A 23,217-nucleotide genomic window follows, 5' to 3' on the forward strand; every position below is an offset into this window, starting at 1 on the left:
GTTATATTTATTCTTAGACCATTTATTCTTTTTGATGCAGCTGTAAATGGGATTGTTTTCTTAATTTCTGTTTCTGATAGTTCATCAGTGTATAGAAACGCAACAGATTTCTGTTTATCAATTTTGTATCCTGCAACATTACTGAATTTACTTATTCTAATAGCTTTTTGGTGAAGTCTTTGGGGGTGCGTCTGGGCGAAGCGCACGGCTCCTGAGTGTCAGTTGTGTCCAGGACATGCTCTGGGGTTCAGAGCCACACTGGCAGAAGGAGGGACCAATTACAGCCCCATCCCCTCGGGGGGCGCATCACCGTCCTTGTGGGCTCATGGTAAATGAATTGGAAGGGAAGAGTGCGCTCTGAACACCAGGCTCTGTGCACTCCTGTCGGTGCGCTGCAACTAGTTGATTAAATGCCAGGGCTGCCAGAGGGGCCCGTGGGCTCACCGTGTGCAGGGTGCTCCCGAAACCTGGGCAGGAACCCTCTCGGAATCCGTGGGCGACCGCGAGCCCTCTCACCAAATGGGCCGCCTTTTCCTGGAAAGGTCCCTTGGTGGGGGGGCTTGAGATAGATAGGTACCTGGGGAGTTTCGTGTCTAAATCGCCTGACGTGGAAAGGAGACCTGGACAGGGCTCTTGCAGCAGCCTTGCCTCGGCGACGGGGCGGCTGTGACAGGCGTGGCAGGAGGGGGCACCCAGAGGCTTGCAAGGGAGGAGTGGCGGGAAGAGGAAGTGGGACACAGAAGGTGGTGGAGAAGGCCTCCCGGGGGGTTCCTCAGACCCCTCTTCAAGCCCTGCCTGTGCCGCGGAGCAACGCCCAGGCTCCAGGATGGGGCTGGGGTCTGGAGCTGCTGGGGCAGGAGGGAAGCCGAGCAGGAAGGGGCAGCGCCTCCCTCCCCAGGGCTCCCCCGTGGGCCTCCACCCCACCGACCCCAGGGCTGGGGCTGCCCGCCCCTCCTAGCACGATCACAGCCACGGGATAGCTGGGACCCTTCACTGGTCCTTCGGCCCGTTTGGACCCCAAAGGACCCTTGAAACCTGGGAATCAGTCCAGGCTCCGCCCCTGCTGGAAACCCCATAGGGGGCAGCGTCCCTGTGTGCTGGGCAGCAGGCCTGGGGTGGGAGCTGCCTGCCCTGCGCCCTCCTCCCCCCACCCACTCCTGCCCCCTAGGCTGTTCTCCAACCTCCCAGCACTGGCCGCCCACGTCACCTGTCGGTTCTGTTCATCAATTACGTGGCGCTCCGTGCCCGCACCCGCCTGTCATCAAAAGGTTTTCCACACAAATCATGTCACCTGCACATACTGATCATCTTCTTCGCCTCGTTCCAGGTTCTACGTATCATTTCTCTCTCCTGTCCAAGTGGATTAGCTCGTTCTTTTACAACCTGTCACGGTTAGCTGGGGCTTGATCTGATGCCCATGTCGTGAGTCCGGGGTAGCCCTCTGCATCACACACACAGCATTTCCTGGGCGACGTCCTGGTTCTTGAGGGAAGGCACGCAGCCTGTTTCATCGTCTCCATGTTTGAAATGTGTCTTCACTACAATCTGCTTTCCCTGAAATCTGTCTGAGGCATGACAGCTTCAGCGACGACGGTTCCCTGAAGTTAGCTCTTTGCCCCTTTTCCGCTTCCATGGGAAACCCTGCGTCCGAAGTGACTTTCTGGTAGGAAGGTATTCAAGCAGCGGCCACCCCCTCCGGTTAGAATGTTGCTCTCTTCCCCTGGGACTGGGAAGCGTTCGGGGCGACTCGGAATCATTCGATTTTTAGGGTCTGAGGATCTGTGTTAGATTTGGGTACAGCTTTGGAGCTACAGAAAATATCTCCTAAAAAATGTATCTGCCACTAATTTGGCCTGAACTTTTCGACCTTCTTCCTTCTTGGATGAGACAGGACACTCAGGGCGGATGTCTGTGGGCTGTGTTCCGGCAGGGACCCGGATTCTTCCCTCCCTGGTCACTCTGACTCCGCTCTGGGAACACGCCAGTCTGGGACGTCATCCACGGGGCCGGGGTGGGGCTGACCTGCCTCCATCCCAGGACGCCCCCTGACCACGGGCACTGGCTTAGGAATATTCCCTGCTCGTGGCAAACGTGGCTGCACAAGCAAGTGGCCTGGCGGTCCGGCCCCTCCACGAGGATGCACCCCTCACCGAAAGCCGTCCAGGAGCGCAAGCACACGTGCTGGGAGTGACACACACACAGCCGGGGTGGAGTGGGGTTGCACACTCTAGAGTGTCCTGTTTCCTGGAGACCTGGGGCGTCTTCTCTCACGAGCCAGGACACCTGCTCTTTTTTCTGGTCCTGGACAGGAAATGTCACCTAGCTACAGCCCAGGGCTACCTGTGCTGTGTTTCGTGGGTCAGATGACAGGCAACGCACACGTGTCACCTGGGAGTGCTCGTATAGGGCGCCAGACCTGGGTTCCACCTGCCAGCCGTATTTCAGTTTGCTGCAGGGTCTCTCTTCTAAATGCTCAGCCTAAATTTATCAGTCTGTGCTGAGCACTCTGTGCTCACAGAAGACGCTTCCATGAGGACCTGCTCCCCACTACACCAGGGCTGAGCCTTCCGGAAGCGGCTGCACTGCTGTCAGCACGGAAGCATGAGGACCCAGCCAGTGAGGCTATTTCCCCACCACTCACTTGTCACCTTCAGACAGCCTCAGGCTACGGAATTTGTTCCTTTTCTGCAGTCAATAAAGATCATGAGGAGGCAAAGCCTGGACTAAGCAGAGGCCCCTCGAGCCCGGTGGCTTCAGGGGAGGGAAGTGCCCGCAGGGTTCAGTGAGTCCAGCCCAGCGAACAGAGCGTGGAATCTGGATCCGGACTTGAATCCCTCACAGCCCCTTCGTCTTCAGAGGCCGGTCTCCAGAGAGACCATCGTTCCTTCAGGCGTCCCTTGGTCTTTTGGAAATTTGGAAGGAAGGGGCTCCTCAGGGAGCGCTGCTGAAGGGGTCCTGGGTGTTTACAGAGTGTTAGGCAAGGTGGGGTGTTTCAAGTGGAATCAATCGATCAGCTGATTTATTGGGCCTTCAATACGAGTAGCAGGCGACCACTGGTGAGAACCCTGCCCTGCCCTCAGGAGGCCCAGGAGAGCCCCCCACCCCCGGAAGGACGGGCTCTCTTGAGGACAAGGCTTTTCCCCATATCCTTGACTGTTTTCCTGAACTACTACTGTCTAGAAGCCACAGTTGTCAGGCTTGGAATACCTGGACACGTCCCACCTACTTATTCTGTTTCATTAGAGATTAATCAGTGCAATGGAGACCATCGGGCGTATTACTCAATAGCTGATCATTGAATTGTCCTGAATTAAAACCCAAGGGTGATTACGCTGGGCTCTGGTAAACAAGACGTGCGTTTGTGGGAAAGGGCTTTATTTCCCCTGCTCTGGGCTGGCCGGTCTCCACATGCCTCCCTGGGGTGTGGACCCTTCCAGCTGCTCCTTCGTGGCTACTCCTTCCACGTGTGGACTCTGCCCACTGACCTCCAGAGCTGCACCCAGACCCTCTGCCCAGGTCCGTCTCCTTGTGAAACTGTTGGTGACCTTGTGAGCCCAGGGTGACTGTCCTCTCCCTTGAATGGTTACATTATTGTCTGTTATTATAGCTATTATCCAGTGGGTATAAATTAACAGTAGTGACTACTCAGTTTCTGACTTTTGAGATTTTTTTCCGAGAAGAAGATTAGCTGTGAAGAAAGCCTAGGTGTGGCCTGTGAATTGCCTCACGTGTAGTGGGCGATCAACAAATGTGAGACCAGAAGCTGCGTCCTAGGACCGGGAGTGGACATCCATCAGTGAGAGGTTTAATTCTAGCTGAACAGTCGGGAGTCTGTAGCGATGCCTTTACCGTGCGCACAGCATCTGGGCTTCATGCGTTAAGGGTAGGTCTGGGTTGGTGTGGCCAAATGCTGCGCATGTGTAACCACCACGGTTCTTGTGAGAAGAGTCACCAGTCATGCCCCTCCCTTTACTCAGCCGATGTATAGCTAAAAGCGAGCATAATTGGGTGATTGCATCGGAATTGTTTAAAGGGCACCGGGAAGCTGACTCTTCGAGAGAACTTTGTGGTCAGAGGAGCTTTGCTCTGGGCCCACTCCTGTGTCCTCCCCATGGCCGTGGCCCCAGGGCTCCTTCCTGGCCCAGGTCCACGTTCATTCACACTGTCCTGCTGTAGCTGCCACAAGAGAAACCCGCTGCTGTGAAAAGGGAAACATTTTGTGGTTTGGCTTCCACTTTGGGCTGACGTTTTCCATCAAGAGAAATGAAAGTTTTACCCTTTAAAGTTTATATCAAGCAGGAATAAAATGACATTTGTATTTATTACTATGAACAAATCAGCTGAAACAGAACGACGAAAGCAAGAGAAGACAATACTCGAATCACGTGTTTGTGGTACCAACTAGGGGGAGGGTTGACTAGGTGTAAGTCAAAGAGAAAAAGCAAGAAATATCACATTATGCAAATATACGTTTTGGAACTTATTGGAGACAAAGCACCAAGGGGAAGTTTTCATATGCAAATAAAAACTAGTTTTCTGGAAAATATTTGCACATGCATTAAAGAGCCCACAGATTTCGGGTGTGGTGATGGCGAAATGAACAATAACTCCTGCTCGTGCAGATTGATGGGTCCTGGCAGCCCTGCCGCTGAGCGTGTCGCTGGTACCCCGGGGCGTTTCAGCCACGCAGGCCTCGCTCTCCGCACGCACCGCGCTGTCTGTGCTTCGGCGCCATAAGGACTCGGGGCTGCAGGGCCTGCGGGGGAGGAGCTGTCCTGGCGCAGAGGCTCCTCCCCAGGGCGTGACGTGGTCCCCTGGGGGGCGTGGCGCGGTCCCCCGAGGGGCGTGCCACGTGCATTTTGTCCCTGAACCAGGCTCTTCTCCAGCGGCACCTGCCCACCCAGGAATGGGACCCTGCTGAGCGGGCCGGGGCAGGCCCCTCTCTCACTCGACCCCCCAAGCAGTTTTGTGTATTTGGGAGCTGCCCCCGCTCTGCCGCCCGAGCAGGCAGACAGCTGCTCCGGCCAACAGCTCAGAGGGACCGGAGCTCCCAGCCTGGCACGAGCAGCGTCATCAGAAGGACACGGGTCAGTGTCTGAATTTCTGCTGAAGTTGGAAGGCTGTTTGAACGTCTCTTTTGCATTTTTTTTCTCCTCGGTGTTGAAATTAAGATAGTGAAGGGATAGTTAACATAGTTAAGGTTTAAGAAGATGACCCATTCGGAATCCTAGGCAGTTGTTAATTCCTGTTAATATAAGACTTTTAAGTTCAGTGAAAGTAAAAGTGAGATATCGCTTGAGATTCAGTGTTTACATAAATAATAGAAAACCGCATGGCTTGACTTGAGCTAATTCTATTCTTTATTCAAAATATACACTGGCATTCCTGGGTGGAACATTCTTAAAACACAAATGCAGTGAATTTGCAGAGAGGGAGCATGCGCTGACATGTACAGTGTACCCAGTGGCTCTGTCCGAACGTTTCCGCGCCTCTTCTCTTTTCTCCGGCTCTTCGGCCCTCCTGACCCCACCTTTTCTGGGGTTGCATGGCTGAGGATGTGAAAACGCACCCATCGCTGTGGCTCAAGTGACCTCCAGGGCCTTGGGGGCCAGAGGGTCTGGGTGGACATTTCTGGGAGAAAATGAGTAGAGACTGGCCGACTGGTCAGCAGAAAATTCGGCCAATGCCTTAGATGGAGGTCTGCGGCGGCCCCAGCCCGTAAGGCGGCTCAGGAGCTGAGAAGGGGGCAGGGCGTCTGTGGGGGCAGACGCTCACGGGCTCCGGTTCAGGCAAACCTGGGTCTAATCTGCGCTGCGCAAGGACCAGCTGAGTGGACTGCACACACACCCAGCTCGCAAGGCCTCAGTCTCATCCGTCAGTCACATCCTCTCCTGATGAAGGTCTAGAAAAGGTCAGGTAAGACCGTATCTGTACAAAATCAGTGCACGGAGAGTTCAGCGACTGTCCCCATCACCATCCCCCGTGGCATCTCCAGCTGAGGCCTCGATCACACTTTCCTTTGTGTTAATGTGTGTGAGCTCTTCCCTAGAGCAGCATCTCTCAACTCTAATGGACAACGAGTCACCTGGGAATCTTGTCAAAATGAGACGGACTCAATGTGCGTGAAGTGGGACAGGTTCTGCTTCTACCCAGAAACTCCTGGTGATGCCGGGTCCCGGGCACTGTCTGAACAGCAGGACTCTAGGTCCTGTGAGCAGGTCTGTGTGCTCCAAGACGGCCAGCACAGTGCCCACACGTCGTGGACACTGCGGAAGCCCTGCCTGAGTGGACGGGTGAGGTAAGCCGTGCGGCTGGAAGGAATGGCCCCATACAGCGGGGTGAGAACGAGTGCACAATTCCGTTTAAGAAGTGTGGTCACAGAGGTGTTTATGATGACATGAGGGGTTTGGGGGGTGTCCCATAACCTCTGAGGCTTGTGTAGAGAGGAACCCACAACGTCCCCCTGGCTCCCCGGCTGACAGAGCACAGGGTTGGGTGGAAAACTGCTCTGACTGGTCAACTTGGTTAGAAGTGTGGAGCCGATGCTCTACCCTGTGACGCTGCAGAGAGTGCTCTCCACTGTCCTATTGTGTGTGCAGCGCACAGTAGGAGCTCAACAAGTATAACTTACATGAGAAGGAAAGATAAACCCAGAGGAGAAAAAGCCTGAGGAGGGTGATGTGTAAGTCAGATCTGAAGCCAGGGGCCCTGAGGAGGAGGCCGAGCTCCCCAGGGAGTCAGGGCCGGGGTCCCCACCACCGCCCGTGGCCCAGGGAGCTGCGGCGGCCTTTCCCGCCTGGCGCCCCGCGGCACCGTCCCGCCCCGGACCTGGCTGCACTTCCCGGCTCTGCAGCTCACAGCTGTCAGGCGGCAGGTGACTGTGAACCTCTGTCGACCCCCGGGCCAGGCACCTGCAATGAGAAGCTTAAAGAATCCATGTCTGGTGTTGGTGCGGCCCAGTTAACGAGCTGCCACGTGGCGGCCCAGAGCAGGGTCGGCGCACTTTCCCTGCAACACCAGGTAGTACATGCTTGAGGCTGTGCAGCTCCTTGGTCTCAGTCCCAACGACTGAACTCTGCTGGTGGGAGAGAAGCCAGCCAAAGGTGACATGTAGGAGAATCAGTGACATCCCTGTAAAGGCTTATGTAGAAAGACAGGCAGCAGGTCTTACTCTGCCTCACCTAGAGGCAGGTGTGCCGAACCGGCTCCTGAAAGACGCTGTCTGAAGACATAGTCCCGTCCAGCTCCTGAAGAGATTTCTTGACTTACGGCCGACCTCACCCAAGCCTGTGTCCAGAGTGAGTACCCGTGGGTAGCGGGAGTTCTGTGTGGTTCATCTGGGCACCTTTGAGCATCCTCCAATTCTGGGCATCTCTCAGATGGTTTTCTGGGGGGAGTGGCTGAGTGATAAAGGATCTATTCATTTCCTAATTGATCCAAACCTGTGGCCTAGAGATGGTCAGAGGCACCCCTTCAAGTGTCTACTTGTGAGAATGAGGGGGCCTCCCCTGGGCTTCTGGGTCACTGCGGCAGTGTCAGAGCGAGGAAGCCCCTGAGAGGGACCTTTGGGGATCGTCCCCTACGTCTGCACGGCAAGTCCACATGGGAGTGCGAGGTTCGCGCTGGTTCCCAGATCCAGCCGGGTTTGAAGCTGCAGGCTCAGGAGGGAGGAGGGGGCTCCTTTCCTGAACTCTCTGCTGGGTTCTGCTGTGAACAACGAAAATTAGTGATTAACTTAAACATTCCTGGAGCACATGGGTGAGATGGGGAGAAATGGAGATGAGGGAAAATCCCCCTGTGGCCTGTTTATGTCATGGGCTCAAAAGTCCATACGGGTTCTCTAAATAAAGTTATTTTTAAGATGTTCAGTGGTTTGCACCGCGGGGCAGACGCTCAGACGGAGCTGTGCAAACTGCTGGCGTGCTTTTCCTCCTTGCTCCCTGCAGCGTCCCTGTGGTACATGCCTGGCCTGCTCTTCAAGCCTGAGATTCGGTAAAGATTGTAAACATGGTCATAAAGGCCGCCTGTAGGGATTCCAGATTGCTTTTGACCAAATCCATGAGAAACACCCTCACATCCTTTGGCTTTGCAGTGTGCTTTGGAGTATTGTTTCGCTTGCTTTTTAAAAAATAAATAACACCATAGATAGGAAATTAAAAGAGTTGATTCAGATCTAAGGGAGGAAAATCTATACACTGTGACGTTGTCAGGTAAACCTGGGGTGAGGCTGGGTTCTTTGAAGCACCGCTACTCACCCTGAATCCTGGGGCACCACATGCCACCCGGAACAGAGCAGGGCTCGGTGAATACGTGCTGAATAAGCAAACACTTGGTGCACACGGCACCGCGGTTTGGTCTCTTCCCCGGCGTCACTGGCGCTGCCTTACCCCTAGCGCCCCGTCTCCTCACGGAGCGGGTGCGTCCACGGCCCGTGGGCGGCAGATGGACAGCGGGAGGGGTGGCTCCTGAGGAAATGGGGTGATGACTGAGCAGGGTGAGGTTTGGGAGGCCACGAGGGCTTGCTTCATGGATGGGAACTCCGTCTCTTATTTTGAAAGGAGATGATGTGTTACCTAAACTTGGATGGAGTTTAAAACGAAGTTGAAATCAGCAGCCAGGATGGATATGAGAAGTTAGGGTGAAGTGTCGAGGTCACACCAGTGAGCCTGTCCCCTGTGCTCACACCCTCCGTGTTGTACCGTGTTGGTCTGTGTGGCCAGCAGAACGTGCAGAAGTGATGCTGCAGGACTTCCCAGCTGTGTCACAGAGGCCACCCTGGCCTCCCGCTTGCTCTCACCTGCATCTCTTGCTCCCAGGGACGTCTCCTGCCACTTTGTGGGGATGCCCTGTCACCCTGGGGAGAGGCCACGTGGTCAGGGCTGTGACCTCCTGCCACCGGCCATGGCTGTGCGCCATCTCGGAAGTGGGTCCTGGGTCCTGGGCGCTGTCAAGCCTTCGGGTGACTACAGCCTCACGAGAACCAGACCCGCCTGACAGAACCACTCCCAGACTTCCATTAATCATGTGGGATAGTAAGTATTTGTGGTATGAGCTGCTACGTTTGGGGGAATTTGTTACGCGGCAACAGATAACTGGTACACGGTCTTGATCAGCTGGGAGCTAATGACCTAATGACCTTGCCGGGTCCCTTCCAGCCCCTGATCCATCGTCTGGGGCAGAGACCCCCGTGGTGTGGTTTCCCCTCTGGAGCCTGACCCTCTGCCCGTCACCTGTAAAGTGTCCGTGATGAACGCAAACAGCTGACCAGGCTCACTCGCAACAGCTGTTCATTAGGCGTGATTAGGAGACGTTCTCCTCTGGGTGCCGGCACTGCACGGCATGCCTTGGGAGTTCTCTGTCTTCGGAATCCTGGAGGCAGCCAAGCAAAAGACTGAGATTTTCAGGAGTGTTGTCCCAGATAAAGCACAGTTTGAAATACAGACTTAATAACACAAGGGCTCACCACTGCACTTTGTCTTTGTTAGTCCCGTCCAGATAAAGTTTCTAGCTAGGTTAGTGCACTTTCCCTGTCACCTTCAGACTCCATCAAATACATTTCGGACCTGATAGTCTGTAAATAAAACAAGAGCTCCAGCGACTGCCTCTGCTGTCCCGTGTGGTAGCATGAGTCACGTGTGGCCATTTAAGTTAATTAAAATGAAATGAAATGTAAAATTCATCTCCTCAGTCTCAGTAGCCACATGCCACCGGATTGGACGGCGCAGACTGCAGCACGTTTCCATGATCAAAGGAAGTTCTGGTGGACAGTGAAAATCAAGGGATTAGCACCATGAGTTCCACTTCCGAATGGCTGCCACCTTGGCATTGCCCTTGGCATTGCCCTTGGCATACGGTGGGGCTGTGCCCTGTCATCCTGCCCCTGACGGGCCCCTCATCTCAGAAGCGGAGCTGACGGAGGGCGGGTTGGCGTGGAGCACAGACCACCTGGAGACAGGAGAAGCCACGTCAGTTCTCCTCCTACTTCCTGCAAGACGAGGCCGTCTTCGTGTGTCTTGTTGAAGGCTGGACAGGGAGACATACACTGAGCAGGTCGTCGTTAATGGGTGTAAGTTGCCTTGACTCACGTTGTACAGAGAATTCCATCTTTGACACAGGAGCTTGGCCTGAGCGCCGGTCTTTGCAGAACTGACCGTTTGACATCTCCCTGCAGCATGTCTCTCTGCTGTCTGAGCTCAGGGAGAGTTGAGCTGTTCCCAGCACCGACGCTTTCAGCCAGTCTGAGAACAGGGCTGCCCGGCTGCGCGCTAAGCCCCACAGGCCTTTGCCTGGAGGAAAGCCCGCTCTCCTGCCCCGAGGGCGCTGCGATGTCACTTTGTCAAGGGTAACAAATCTACCAGCAGCAGCTGCACCCCCAGACCCACGGGCTCGCTCGGGCCTCCACCTCAGCAGCTCGGCGATGGCCACGCACACTGCGGCCTATTGATCTCGGGCATAAAAAGGCACAGCTGAGCTTGGTACACACATGCGTCGTGGAGCACAGTCTCCATCCTGACCCTTCTACCCTAGCGTCACTCCTCTTCTGCCCACTGTCACTACCCCTTCTATGCTCCTTTTCCTTTGCAAACCTCTGCAAATGCAAACTCAAACGCAGCCCAGCTGCTGTAAGTTGTAGGATCGGGGCCGGGAAGGTCTGGGTTCCAGGTTAAGGCAGAGAGAGCCCTCGCCCCCCGTGCAGGTCTGCGGCCTTGCCGCGTTGGGGGGCGGTCTGCCTGCCGGGATTTCCTTCCTGTAGCACCGGTCGTGTCACGTGACCACGCTCAGGGCTGCGTCTGGGCCCGTGGGGAAGTGGGGTCTTGTGAGTGGTGGGCAGGGGACGCTGGGGACCACAAACCGAGGGTGTAGGGCGACAAAAGCCCTTTTCTTTTCAAACCTTCTTAAAAATGTTCAGACCTCACAGTAGACTGAGAAGCTGGTGAGCTCTGCAGCATTCTCCTCTGCTGGCTTCAGCTGTGTTCCCCGCAAAGGTCTTGGTGGGCACATTAAAAAATTTTTTTTATTGAAAATATAGTCGATTTAAAATGTATTAGTTTCAGGTGAACAGCAAAGTGATTCAGTTATATGTATGTGTAAAAATACATAATCTTTTTTTATATTCTCTTCCATTATAGGTTATTACAAGATATTGAGTAGAGTGCCCTGTGCTGTGCAGTAGGTCCTTGTTGATTATCTACTCTATACACAGTATGTGTATCTGTTAATCCCAAGCTCCTAACTTATCCCTCCCGCCCATCCCCTTTGGTAACCATAAGTTTGTTTTCTGCATCTGTGCGTCTGTTTCTGTTTTGTAAATAAGTTCTTTTATATCATTTTTTAGGTTCTACGTATAAGTGATATCACAGGATATTTGTCTTTCTCTGTCAGACTTACCTCACTGAGCATGACAATCTCTAGGTCCACCCATGTTGCTGCAGATGGCATGTTGCTTGGGTCCCTCTATCTGCAAACAGAGGCATTAAAACCCGTCTCTTCTCCCCTCCCTCTAAGTCACGGGGCGGCCGAAGTCTCCTCCGTCCTGTGCTCTCCCCTAAGCCCTCCTCCACCTGGCTAGCACACCGCCGTTGCTCTAGCCAGGCTGCTACGACGCACCCTCGTTGCCGAATCCAGCGGGGGCCCTGGGTCTCCATCCCCCTTCTCTCTCCCGAGAGCCTCTCCTTTTCCGTTTCCCCTGACGCCACCCTCTCTGTTGTTCTAATGCTCTTCTCTTCATGTGCCCGAATGTTGGAGCCCCCCTGTTCCATCACTGACCACCTTCCCTTATAACTGCACCTTCTCCCACTCGTTCCTGCAGTTGGAACGGAGAACCATATTCTGATGGCCCAAAGTCTGCATTTTTGCCCCCGATCTCTCTTGAGATACGGATTATTTAAGAGTACTGGATATCCCTACTTAGATACCACAAGGCATTGCAAACTTAAAGTGTCCAGCTCTGAACCCACCCTCTTCCCCTGCCAGCCTAAGCCCATCCCACCTCGAGGGAGCATGCGTTGGTGTTTCCATCACAGCCGGCCTTGCAGCCATCGGCAGACGCCACAAGTGGGGTGACCGACACCTGGAAGCCTGACCGTGTGGCCTGTCCTCCAGGATACATGCCCCTGGGAGGTGGCGGGCAGGCTGGCTCGGGAGAGGTAGCAGGGGTGCGCAACGGGCAACATCATTGGGCCGTTTGTAAGTATTCCAGCTCCATCCCTGCCCCGGGTGCAGGGAAACGGAGTGAGTCAGGGTGGAGAAGCATACAGCAGACCTGAATCCCCTCTGCCTCTGTCGTGCAGAAGAGCTCGTACTGGGGGCCAAGACGGGAAGCGTGTGCAGAATTCTGCTCCAGGGCTTTTGGGCCCCGAGTTTGCCACGTGTAGAGCGTAAACAAGTCAAGCCACCTGTTCGCCCAACAATGCCGCTGGGGCTTTGCTTTACCAACACCAGCCCCCTTCGTGGGGAAGAAGTGGGACCCCCTGAAAACAGGCTTACCTCTTGGATAAAAGAAAAGAGACAGAAGATGGTTAACAAAGAAGTTCTTCCCTGAGTCTAGGAGTCAAGTTTCTGTGAACCTTCGTGATAGGAAATTTGTCGTTGAAAGACATAGAATCTTATGGAAAAAGTAGGATGAGAGGTCTAGAGTGTGAACCTGTGAAAGTTATCACAGATTTTCAAAAAATGTTTTCCTGTTCATTAGAATAAAGCACTAAGGTGTTTGTATTAGTTCCTTGTTGACGCTGTTAACGTAGTGGCTTGGAACAGCACAAAGGTACTCCTACAGCCCTGGACGCCCGAATCGGCCTCACTGGGCTCACATCCGGGCGGTGGCAGGGCTGCTTCTGGAGGTGAGAGCGATGGCCTTGCTGCCCCAGCTGCCAGGGGCCCCCGGCGCTCCCTGGCTGGGCCCCTCCTGCGTCCCTCTCTAAGGGCCCAACAGCTAAGCCCGGATAATCTCCTGTCTCCAGATCCATCCCTTGATCCCACGTGCAAAGTCCTCTTCGCCGTGTAAAGTGACGTAGGTTCTGGGGACGGGACGTGGACCTGTGCGGGCCACAGGGGCTGCTATTCAACCTGCCGCGGGTACTGGATGGAACGGAGAAGGTCTCCATGGCTCTGCGCGTCTTAAGTAACAATGGGTCCCTGATGCGACCGGTTTCCAACTGGCCCAGGCTCCTCGCACAGGTGTTTTCACGTTTCCTCCACGGAAGAGCCGTTCCTCCTCCCTGGGGCTGTGCGTCTCCCACGAGGTGTCCTCTGTCCACGGGTGCCCCGTGGTGCCGAGAGCTTCGGGGGCGTGCCACCCAAACGCCCTGGCACCCTGGCAGCCCGTCCTGCGCACACGCCTCGCCCCGCGGGAGCCTCTACTCTCCCTCCTGCGCCCCCCACCCGTCCCCGATCCTGGCACGGGCTGCCCCTCCGTGCGGCCCCTGATCCCCTGGAAGCCCTCTCCTGTCAGGTCGGCTCCAGGACACTTCTAGCAAAGGTCTTGCAGCTGAGGAGGAGAAACCGGGAGTAAACTCTGTGCCCCGCCCTCCCTGGTGTAGCAGGAACGAGGCCACTTCCCGGAAGGGCCTTCTGTCCTCGGTCACCGGTGCGGGGACGCCGGCCCCGGGATCTGAGAGAAGCCACTTGCTGCCCTGGTTCCCCTGGAGGAGGGCGGAGGCTTCCTGGCTCACACGGCACTCTTCCAGGACTGACCGCTGGGTCTCTCCCCCAGGACGAGAGGCCCTTGGCAGGGGTGCCCATGGGGGGCTGCCTATAGAAATGGCTCCTGCCATGCACACCCAGTCGTGTGTGTGTGCGTGTGGGCACGTGGTACACGTGTGCATTGCGCAGGTATGTGGGCACGTGTGTGCACACGCACATTTCACGGGGGTCTCGGAGCGGTTCACAGAGCTCCCCAGACCTCGTCCGGCAGGGCTCACCCGGGTCCCCACGCCCAGGTCCCGTGGGAGCCTGCTCCTGTCGCCGCCCAGGTGGCGTGTCCTGACACTCAGCGTGGCACGGCAGGCCGCTTCCCCAGGGAGCCGCCGTCCCAGGGAAACCCGGCTCCGTAAGCAGATCATTGCGGCGCGCGGGGCTGTCCAAGCACGCGCGCGCGGCGCTGGGGTCTGAGCACTGCTTGGTGTCGGCGGGTGGGCTGTACTCTGGGACCATCCTCATCGTCACGTTGGGCCAGACTCACACGTGCTTTGAAGCAAATGAACGAATGTGAACGCAGCCCCTTGTGGCCGGGTGGCATTGCTGTAGGGTCACTAGGCGCGTCTACTCTCTATCCTCACCGTGGGGATAGGCTGTGCTGTGGAGAATCAGTGTTAATTTAAGACCCACCTGGTCCAGATACTGGCCAGGCTGGGTGGAGGCCGGCCTGTGACCACTTCTGTGTGCAGTTGTCACCGTCAGAGGCAACGTCTTCAGAAGTGGTTATCTTGGCCTCCACCAGGAGGACAGCTCCATGTAAATCACAACACAACTCAAACCCTTGTCTCCGGGAGCAGGTAGCAGTGAGTGGCGCCCCTTTTGCCCCCGACGTGCACGGAGACAGTTGAGGGGATGTGCAGCTCGGGAGAGGCCCGAGTGCAGGGTGGTGGCTGCATGTGCGGGGCTGACGCGAGGGCAAACGGCCGTGGCCACAGTGCTGTCCTCGCGCCTGTCTGTGCGGCCACTACGTCTGCCTGGGGGCACGTCCCGATCGGGGTGCCGTGGAGGGAGGGAGCTGCTGGGTAACAGCCTGGAGCATAAGATGCTCCGTCCGGGTGCCGTGCTGAGCTGGGGAGACTGGGAGGGTGGGGCCCATAGCTGCTCACCCGCCTAACGATGCCTCAGAAGAGGCGCAGGGCCGCATCCCCTCCTGTGGGATTCCCCGCGAGCCCCTCCCCACGGGGCTCCCGCGCAGATTAGGCAGGGGTGAAGGGGAGGCAAGAGCACAGCTGGCGCTACCGGCTCACCCGCCTGTTAAAACAGCCATGGGTAGATCTTCCCCAACACAATCGTTCACTCCGCTGCTCAACCCTGAGGAGATCGTTCCGAAGGCTAATCCTTCAGGAGCCTACTTTTCTGCGTGACTTGAAGAATAACTCCAGGGTTTGTTAAAAAAAACACTCACCTCCCCCGTGGTCTAAACATCCAATCTGTGAACTTGGTTTTCCTCTAAATTGCATTGACGCCCAAAGTTGCACGTTAACATTGATATTGTGCAGCAGGGTGTACATAATTACATTAATAATAATGACTGAAGTATTTGAAATATAAATGAATGTTTAATATAAAAATATACATTCATGTTTGGTAGAGGAATAATTCCAAGTTTCCAGGGATGGGGTCTTCCGTTTTTTATCACCATCTCAGAAGGCTCTATGACATTAAATGTTTAAGAATCTTCCTGAGATGCACGTCTTACATCTGGTTCTCCCCTCGGCGGACGGTCCTCAGGGAGTTCCGTGTCTGCATCACCCTGGTTTGCATTTTGTTATTCAGAACCTCAAGCAGGGGCAGCTCCGACTCCAGCCAATCTGGCAGATCTGAAGGGAGACACGGTGGATGGTTCCAGATGATGGAAGGACCATCGAAGGGCCCAGCGGCCCTGGGTCTGGGCCCACATCTGCACTGCTGGCTTCGCCCCTGCAGCTCAGGGAGCTGAGAAGAGGCTGTGGTGCCTGGGCTCCAGGCCAGTGTGGCCGCAGGACTCACACGGTCTGCTTTCCTACCGGATGCCGGGTGGCCTGTCTTCGGAGGGTGTGGCCGACAGTGCGCGAGCGTGAAGGTGCGTGCGGGTGTGAGTACGCATCTGTGCGGAGGTGGGAGGCGGGGCCCCGGGAGGAGCAGAGGAGACGGGGCGCTGGCCCCGCTGGCCCTGCACGTGGGCACTGCGACTTGCTGGACGTCTCATCTCGTCCTTGCAGAAAGCCTGGAAAGGCTGCACATCCCAACTGCCAGCATTGCCCAAGGTCACGGAGCCAAGAGGCTGTGTGGCCTGAAGACACACCCAGCTGTCCCCGCCGGTGCCCTGGCCTCGGCGCCACACGTGAGCGAGTGTTGACCCTTCCCACGTGTGCACCGGGAGGCCCTGAGGTGGGCTGCTGGGAGGGGTCCTGCACAGCACGTGCTGTGAGCAGGGCCGTCCTCCTGCCCGTCCATCCCAGGGCCTCCGATGCTCCAGCACAGCCCTCACTCCCCCACGGCCCAGGGCATCCCTGGGCTGGAGCCAAAGGCCGCTGGGGTGTTGGGTCTGTGAGTAGCCGCCCGGCAGGCTGAGCCCTTCCCCTCGCCTGGCCTCCCTTTCCTTTCTCTGCATTGGCTCCAGGAGCACTGCGGCTCCATCTGTACAGGCGGCACTGACACAAGTCCATACGCGTGCACATGTGCACCAACATGCAAACATGCGTGCACCGCGCGTGCACATGTGGGGCACACACACTCACATGTGCGTCCACACGCACAGTGCACTGACACACGTGCACGCACAGGCACACACGCCCAGCCTTTCATGGAGCAGAGGGGCAGGTACCCTGTGTCCAGTGCCCCGTGGCGCCTGGCTTCACAGGAAACCCGTAGAGTTAGGGTCTCACAGCCGCCATGGCTCGCTTTCCCTGCACCCTCACAGCCAGGGAGAGTCGGCTCTAGTGCAGAAGCTTCCAGGGTGACAGGTCCGCCTGGAAGGGCCCAGGTCGCTCACGACGGCCGGACTTGGAGGTTTAATCAGCGAGCAGGACGGTGGGCGGAGGCCTGGCGTAGAGAAGCTCTCTGGCATGAAGGGCCTCCAGGAATCTGACCCAGGATCCCCAGGGTCCAGATCGGCCTTTCCGGGTGGAGGTGGGGTGACGGCACCAGGGGAGCACCAGGGAGTGGGTGGGGGCCGCCCCAGGGGAGGGAAGGAGGGGTGTGGTTTTGCTGAGTCAGGAGGGGGCCCAGACGCCTGCGTCTAGTCACACCTGGTTTTCCGCTGAGAGGCCGGTACCTGAGCAGGTGCTTCTGCGCTCCAGCCTGGTGCCTCCTGGCTGTTTGAGCCTCAGGGTGCAAGCTAGGATTTGCCACCTGCCAGGGGGCACTCTGCCCACCGCAGAGGCTGGAGCAGGGTTTTTTTTTGAGCACCAGGCATTTATTAAGTGCCTACTGTGTGCAAGTGGACAGAGGGGTCCACCACCTCTCAGCTCCCGTCCGCTGTCTGAGCAGCAGACACCCTCCCTGATCACAGAGGGTGAGCAGGGCCCAAGTTGCGACGGACGAGCCAATTGCCTGGAGGGCTGAGCATCAGGAAATGCGTGCAGGTGCTCCTGGGGAAAAGCTCGAGCAGACCGACGACACCGGTGGAACAGAACCCGGCCGACGAGGAGGCAGCTGCGGCTGCCCAGGGCCTGCGTCCAGGGGGTCTCAGCCTGCACACGCCCTTCTCCGCTGGGTGTGGGACCAGGACGGGCTCAGGAAGAAAGTCTGGGGCCATGTGGTCAGGCACCGTCTGGCTGCGTCCCAGGGACTAGAGGTCCCCTCTCTAAACCACAGGAACACAGTGGCTGTGCATGGCTTTCCCACAAATGTCCAGATGGTCAGTATTTCAGGATTCATGGACGTACAGCCTCTGTCACAACCGCCTGACTCTGAGGCCAGGCTGACGGGCCACACGCACGTGCTCTGCCCTGTTCATGGTGCAAGTGGGTGGCAGGCCCTGTCCTAGAGGAAAGCCAGCACCCTGCTCACGAGGGACCCCCAGCCCTGCCTGAGGAGGGACCCCCGCCTGCGAGGGTGAACCACGCGAGGGGTGGAGTGTCCCCGGCCTGACGTGTCTCATCTGCTTCTCTTTCAGGGTGACTCGTGCTCTCTGCCTCCTGTCCCTGCCTTCTGTTCACCTGTGAGAGGGCGCTGGGCTCGGGGGGGCGGCCCGGGCGGGTGATGGCGAGGGCCCAGCATCTGCCGTCTGGGTCCAGCCGCCTCAGGCGGCCCTGCTCTTTTCAGCCCATTTCCATCCAGTCAATGCGCTGGAGGCAGGAAGAGGCGTTGTCTGGGATAGGACGGAAGAAATGGGGCTGAAGTTCAGGAAACGCGTCTACACTTGGGGGGGCTCCAAGGCGTGTGAGCTCATTCCAGGGGACGGAGCTCGGGCACGTGACCTTGGGGAGCTCTTTCCAAATCTCTGGTTGAGGAGTGCGGGTTGCAGCCGCCCTCTTTTGCACTGCGATGCTGACTCTCAGCCCTGTCGTTTGTTTGGTCCCAGGTGGCTCTCGGTTATGTCCTAAGTCATGTCTGTTCTAACAGGATGAAGACTGGCTGCCTCTCGGGCTGCGTGGAAATGGAGATGTTGCGTCTTAGGGCAGCGAGGCTCCCCCGAGGGCCTCCGGGGAGGACGCTGGCGGAGGAGCCGTCTGCGCCCACAGAGCCCAGGGTGTGGGCCGCTCTCACAGGGCCTGGGGGCTGCTCCCAGCCTCTGTCCTCTGCAGCCTTTTCCCAGGGACTCCACGCCCCTGTCCTCCATGCACCCACCCACCCTCTTCCTCCTCTGGGGCCTCCTCACACCTCCCTCCGCCGAAGGCCAGACCCTCCCTCTCCCCATCTCACCCCGCCCGGGCCCCCCGCCCCTGCCAGCGTGTGAACAGCTCGGCGCGGCTGCTGGACCCCCTGGTGCTCGTGCTGCCCAGCGGGGGGTCCACAGACCCGCCGGGCTGCTTTTCCTCCTGGGCTGGTTCCACCTGCTCCAGACCCAGGCTTCCTTTGGAAGCTGATTCCAGTCCCTTGAACGACATGACAGGTCTGGGTTTGCAGCCAGCACCTGCCTTTCCCAGCGCTTCCGGAAGGAGCATGTCCCAAGGAGCCCAACACGTGGGGAGGCCTCGCCTGGCACGGCGAGCCTGGAGAAGGAGGGGCCAGGATGGGCTCACGGGCACGTGGACCGTCTCCTCCTTGTATCTGGGAAGCTTGACGTCAGCCTTACGTTCCCCTTTCAGCGGCTGAAGTGTGCCTTGTGAGATGGTCGTAGGACTTCACCAGCACACGGGCACCGGGAGCTGGACTCGAGGGCGGCTGAAAGTTTTTCATTGTTAATTGAAATTCCATCCACAGATGTTCCATTCATAGCAGAGGGTACCACGCACCATGAGACACACCACACACCACACACACACCACAGGATCCCGGCCCAGTGGCTCCCCACCGGTGAACAGACGCTGGGGCCGCCCGTCTCCCTGGGGAGCGGGGGGACGGCAGTCCACCCAGCCGGCTGGAGGAGGAAACAAATGTTTGTTTGGACAATATGCATCCGCTCCTTGGACCGACTTCTCCAAACCGGATAAAAGAGAACTCTGTGTAATATACACAGAGACTCCTGTTACTGGCACAACCTTAAAATATTTATACGGCGCACAAACAACGCCAAGGAGTTCCCTACAAGCCATATATTGACTTCATAAACACGGGGCCATTACGCGGCGGCGTTTGTCTTAGTTACATATGACACGTTATTGATCACAGCGAGGGGGAATCTGAAGCCAGGACTGTGAGATCCAGCCTCTTGTATACAACACGCCTTGCGTTTGGCCACCGCAAGTCCCAGCCAGACCCGCCGCTCCATTTATCTCGGGGCCACAGACGTGCAGACTTCGGGTTCCAGGGCCTCCCTGTGCGGCTCAGCCTCGTGTGCGCCGTTGCCACCAAAAGGCCTGGGCTGCTGAGGGACCCGAGGCCCCCCGTAGGCCTCCACCCCTTGGCCAGCTCCCCCGGCCTGTCACAGACTTTCCAGACCCACGCAGGGAGAAGGGCGGCCGAGACAGACGCCCCCCTGTTCGCTGCTCCCACCCGGCCGGACCTGCGCCTGCGGCACCTTCTTCCTCTTTCAAATTCCTTTAAGAAGAAAAGGAAAGCAAACAGAGCCCAGGTTTTTTCCCAGAAAAGGTCTGGACATTTCTGAAGTCTGTGTTTCGCTTTCATACCGCTTATCTCTGGGAATCAAGAACAGCTCCCAGTGAGCCAAGAGAAAAAAAAAAAAAACAGAAAACAAACAGCTTCCAAGTCTCAACCTCACTTACAAAGTGGCCTCGTCGGTGCTACGTGGCATCTCCAGGTTCTCAGACTCCGGCGGCGGGCCTGACGCTGTCTAAGTCAGGCCGGAGGGAGGGGTGACACAGGAGGTTCTGGAAGAAAGGTGCCTGGTGACGGGAGGACTTTAGTGAGTGACCGAGGGTGAGTGGATAAAGTGCCTGGTCAAGACGGCCTGGGGTCCTCACCGAACACGAGGCGCTGGCGGGAGGGCAGCTGCGACCCTGCTGAGACATGACACTGGAGAGCCGGCGGCTCTGATGTGGCCGGGCCATGGTTTCCTTCAGCGGCTTCCCGCAGCCTTTCCCTGCAGCCGCGAAGGGGTCTCCCCAAGAACGTGCATCCACGTCTGCGGCCGTCACTTCTGTGACTGGCGGGGGCTGCAGCGGCTGCCCCGCTCGCCAGGCGGACCGCGCGCACCGTGTGCATCTCATCCAGCTCTTCGCCCAGAGACCTCACGCTCGGGCGTGAAGCAGGCCGTGACGGGTTCCCTGACACCACGCACTCCGGCGAATGCTAGCCATCAGGCCTCCCTTCTCTTCAGGGAGCAGGTTGTCAAACATTTACCAGCTCATCACTGCATCCGACCATCTGTCCTCCCACCCGCTGAGCCATTTCCGCGTCCAACCATCCGTTTAATCCGACCATTTTATGGTGAGATGGAGTCGTTTGAATGTGGTCAGGTGGACCCGGGCGGAGCAAAAGCTGCCGCCGTGCAGACGACTCAGCTTTGTGACTGTCCCCCTCCATCATCTACAGCTGTGACTGTTCCCCCTCCATCATCTACATTTGTGACTGTCCCCCCCTCCATCATCTACAGCTGTGACTGTTCCCCCCTCCATCGTCTACAGCTGTCTCATCCACGCCTGCGCTGGTGTGAACTGTTGGGGAGTTTTCTCCGTGGGATCTTTTCGAAGCATTTGACTTAGGCTTCAGGTTCATACGCCTCTGTATCTCCATGTACAGACTCCATCCGAATGAGGCGTATCTAACTAAACTGTGAAACTGCAAGTAAGCCTTGCCCTTGCCGTGCACACACTGGCGGCGAGGGCACAGGGGCTTGTCCGGGCACCAGGGGCCGCAGTGCGGGGACTGGAGCCGCAGCTGCCGGCCACCTGCTCAGGGCCCTCCTCCTCCAGGTCTGGGGGAGCCTCACCCTCCACTGGGCCTCAGTCCACCCGGACTCCCGATTTCTACACACCTTGAAAGGAGCGCAGGGAGGTGTGTGAGTCAAGCTCTGTGAGCGCGGCTGCCAGCCGGCCTCCGCCCCCCAGCTTTAGAAAGAGTTTCCTGTCCACCAAGGGCCCCCTTTCCCAGACACGGGCCGGAGGACTCAGGCTCCTCCAGCTGGAGAGGGAGAGGCTCCTTGGACTCTTAAGCTACTGAATGATACCAGGAAGGAAAAGTAAAGTTTCAAGTAGATTTATTCCAATGTCTAGGCTGCCCTGGGTGTGGGCCCAGAGTAGAGCGGAGGCCGAGTGGCACGTGTGTAAGGACTGGAAAGTCATAAACTGGGTCAACCAGCTGTCAGATAAAGCGTTTCTGTCTTTCCACATGGAGAACCAGAAATGCACACACAAAGGTGATCATACTTAACATATGTGATGAAAACTGGCAAAGTAGCAAAGACAACTGGATTCAATGACTGTTGTGCACTCTCAGGTGTTCTGTCCACGGGCTGTTAATGCCCGGATTATACAAACTAAAGGCGTACAAAATTCATACAGTTTTGTATATTTTGCAAAAACTATGTGGCTAAAAATCAAGATTTTCACGTCATTTATGTTCTATTGACATTAGTGATCTAAATTAGGATGAAAAATGGAATTGCATTTATAAGGCCCAAGTCTGAATACGTAAAATAAACATCAAAAAATTAAATATAAAGAAACAAAATATTCTAAAAATTATTTTGCTTCAGAGTATATATTTCTTCTAAATATTCAAAATTATACAGTAAAAATAGAAAAATGCAAATTAGTTAATTATGTTAATTAATACCAATTATTTCATATTTAATAGTTAATTATGTAACTAAAGCTATATCTTTAATTATAGGGCACTAAGTATTTTATACAAATAAAACTCCACAGCTGGTCACCTAGAATTGGCCGTTTAGTGGCCGAGGTAAAGACTCAGTGCCCTGCTTCGCCCAGGCCACGTGCAGACCACACGGCTGAGTTTGCTGGTGTTGTCACACTCCCTCACTGCCCCCGGCGCCCCTTCGTCACAAGAGCTTCATTTTCTGCTTGAGTGAACCGAATGCACTGGAGTCCTTGGCACTGCACATCTCTAACAAATAGAGCTGGACCCACATGGGCCCCCTGGGGGGTTCTTGTGGAGGCGCTGCTGGTTCGTGGCCTGGGCTGCCCTGCATGGCTGCCTCGGGGACGGGGCCCAGATCACGGGGAGACCCCTGCAGTCCCTGGGCCCTCAGCGCTCGTCAAGCAGGAAGAACCCCCTCCCAACTCGAGCCGCTTTACTAACTGGGGGAGCGTTCCTTCCCAGGGGTGCAGCCTGTGTCCCCCCAGGACACTTCCCCTGACTAGTCTCCTCGGGAAGGGCAGCTCGTTGCCTGACGCCGTCGTCCCAGGCACAGTGCAGACACTTGTGCTCGTTTTCTATAGAGACTGAGTACTTTCATCTGAGCCCTTCAGGGAGCGGATGGGCACTCTCCCCATCCCCGGCTGGACCTAGGTGCCAGCCAGGACGGGCCCGGGGTCTGCGGGGATGAGGCGAGCTTGCTCTGCGGAGCCGGTCACCACCGGCCAGAGGGTGGGCTCTGGGCAGAGTGGACGGTCTCCGGGGGGCGTGGGGTGGAAGGACGGGCGCTCCGTCCCGCGCTCGGAAGCCAGGGTGCGGAGCTCACTGGGTGGTGTCGGCCAGGCAGGCACCGCACCGCTGTCCACCTGCCCTGGGGGAGGGACGAGGAGGGCGGGCGGAGGAGAAGGCAAAGGAAGGATGGAACGTTTCGGTGTGAGCATCTCACGGCCGCACATGCCGGGCGGCCCTCGGGGCGCAGCCCACCTCCCGCAGCTCAGCCGTCAAAGGCCGTCATTCACGGCAGAGAAACTGCGTCTCTGCTTCTGCAGCTTTCCATATACGTGGGAAAACTGAGAAGATAAAGATGCATTGTCTACTAATTTAAAAGTAAAACGTGTTCCTTCTCAGAACAGTCCCCAAAGACATTGCCCAGATATA

The 23,217-nt window shown here is 56.7% G+C and overlaps 1 long non-coding RNA gene across 2 annotated transcripts in view; it reads left to right on the plus strand.

Moving 5' to 3' along the window:
* LOC141276060 (uncharacterized) overlaps positions 1-21,304 on the plus strand; it is a 36,910-nt gene extending 15,606 nt beyond the window's left edge. The window contains exon 2 of one of the 2 annotated variants that reach the window (XR_012324995.1): positions 1,328-21,304. This is a non-coding gene — a long non-coding RNA (uncharacterized lncRNA). The remainder of the gene's footprint in view (positions 1-1,327) is intronic. The other variant, XR_012324996.1, reaches the window with a different exon arrangement.
* The last annotated feature ends 1,913 nt before the right edge of the window (positions 21,305-23,217 follow it).

This window comes from Tursiops truncatus, chromosome 12 (genome assembly GCF_011762595.2).
Source record: "Tursiops truncatus isolate mTurTru1 chromosome 12, mTurTru1.mat.Y, whole genome shotgun sequence".
Taxonomy (NCBI): domain Eukaryota; kingdom Metazoa; phylum Chordata; class Mammalia; order Artiodactyla; family Delphinidae; genus Tursiops; species Tursiops truncatus.